The sequence below is a fragment of the Microtus ochrogaster genome, chromosome 4 (genome assembly GCF_000317375.1).
Source record: "Microtus ochrogaster isolate Prairie Vole_2 chromosome 4, MicOch1.0, whole genome shotgun sequence".
NCBI classification, from domain to species: domain Eukaryota; kingdom Metazoa; phylum Chordata; class Mammalia; order Rodentia; family Cricetidae; genus Microtus; species Microtus ochrogaster.
Window position 1 is genome coordinate 9,362,104 of NC_022011.1, and position 2,165 is coordinate 9,364,268.

A 2,165-nucleotide genomic window follows, 5' to 3' on the forward strand; every position below is an offset into this window, starting at 1 on the left:
ATAAAGATGGAAAACACACAGAGACTCTGGATACTGTATGTTATTATTTTTTGTGGTTTTTTTTTTTGAATTGTTTGAATGCGAAGGAAGGAGTGACAGCTGCTAAAAGACAGCTGTAAGAGTTTACCTCTGAGTTCTTCATCCAGAAGTCTTTCAAGATTGCTAGTTGAGATGATCAAGTCTCACAGAATTTTCCAGTCAGGACTTAACTGTAATTCTAAATTTTCTATAGGTCCCAGTAAGATTATCAAATCCCAAAATCAGCAGGAAGTAGCCTCAAAACTATACCTGCATTCCAAAAAAAAAGGAATTATGGATATTTTTCTTTTTGTAAAGTGTTGGCTACATGTTGCATAGATAATGGTCAGAAAGAAAGCTAAACAAGGGTTCTTGTTTTGAAAAAAGAATCATGGTAGGGAACAAGTGTTGTGGGACAATGGTTTTACCCTGAAAAGATTTGTTTTTTGTCCCTGTTTAATAAAATGTTGATTGGCCAGTAGGAAGTATAGGCAGAAGTATATGTAGGGCAACTAGACAGGAAGTAGAGGTGGAGCAATGAGAATAGGAGAATTCTGGGAAGGGGAAAGATTCAGTTTACATTCGTCACCTACACAGAAAGGAAACAAGATGAGAATGACTCACTGATGAAAATTACCAAGCCACATGGCTGACACACACAACAATAATGGGTTCATGTAAGATGTAAAAAGCAGTTAATAAGAAGCCTGAGCTAATAGGCCAACCAGTTTATAATTAATGTAGGCCTCTGTGTGTTTCTTTGGGACTGAAAGGCTCTGGGATCTGGTGGGACAGAAACCTCTCTCAGCAGCCAACCTGCTCTTACTACTTTTCATTGGCCTAATTTTCTTTGCCCATATAACTTTAATGTATAATAGAAAGTCTCCAGAAACCCAACACCAAAATAATTCTGACAAGTATGGGAGTTGTTATTAGGAACATGCATCATAATAGATATTATTAAATCGGTCACTTATTCTTTGGAAAGAGAGATTAGACAAGTACCATCAGCCAGTAAGTAGGAAAGGCCCCGAGGTGGCTAATGTCATCAGCACATGGGAAAAGGGTAGATAATTTCCCATTGGAAGAATGAGTGTTATATTTATTGCTATTAATGACAATTTCTACATTTTACCACTTGAGAGGTGTAGCAGAATCTTTCTGAATCTTAAGAAAACTAACTACCCATTGTTTCTTCGTTTTTCAAGAGCACAAACCCACTATTATTTATTTACTTTTCATCAGTATAAATCTGGAAAGCATACAGCATCACAAGGATTCTGTGTCCTATGGTCTTTGCAGGAAGGGTGCTTTGGAATTTGGCAGAAACCATGTCACTGTTTCCATGGACCCCAGTTACTTTTCCCCAGTCACTTTGGTTTGATTAGGGTTACCTCCAAGTGTCCCTGGGTTGTTTTGGGTTTATACACACAAGCACATCTCTTGTCCAAGTGGAATTCAGTTTCATCTCAGGCACAAACATCTTTAATTTTAAGAAGTGCTGTGTGCTCTCTCTGGTTCTGGAAACCTAGCTTATAGCCAGCAAAAATGGCCTTGCACCACAGTCTTCCAGACATATTTGCCTTTTAGAAGTCCTGTTTCCAGCAGACCTTCACAAGCATTCAAGCATGAGATATGAAAAAGAAGGTTACCGACATCTGCAGAACATCTAACAGAAAATCATGTATTCACTGACCTGCCAAAGCTGGGATCCTTCAGATGGCAACAGATTACAGACGACTTTTTCACTCATTTGCTTTAGCACATAGTACTATTCATATTTAGCTATAAATTCTTCCCTAATAACATTTAAACATTAAAAGTTTGAGTACCACCACTGGAATGAATATGCTGATGTGGATCAGTGAATGTTATGCAATCCTGGACAGCACAGATATAGCCACTCTTTCTGCATAATATGGTAGAACCTGGGTGAGCAAGAGAATGCCTCTGAAAATATCTTAGACTTGTGTGGTCTTGCATGTTGCTTAATAATTCAGTCAGACCATCTGTCAATCAGATCATTAACCGGCCATTTCAGTTAATACACCAGGCAACTCACAAACTTCTTATCCCAAAACTTAGGAAGGCAACTAACCATAAATGCAGCTAATTGACCAGTCAGCTAGCTAGTTAACAGCCAAGTC

General features: G+C 38.3%; 1 pseudogene; it reads right to left on the reverse strand.

Moving 5' to 3' along the window:
- Window positions 1–1,249: 1,249 nt before the first annotated feature.
- Window positions 1,250–1,595, reverse strand: LOC106144359 (annotated as a pseudogene).
- Window positions 1,596–2,165: the final 570 nt, after the last annotated feature.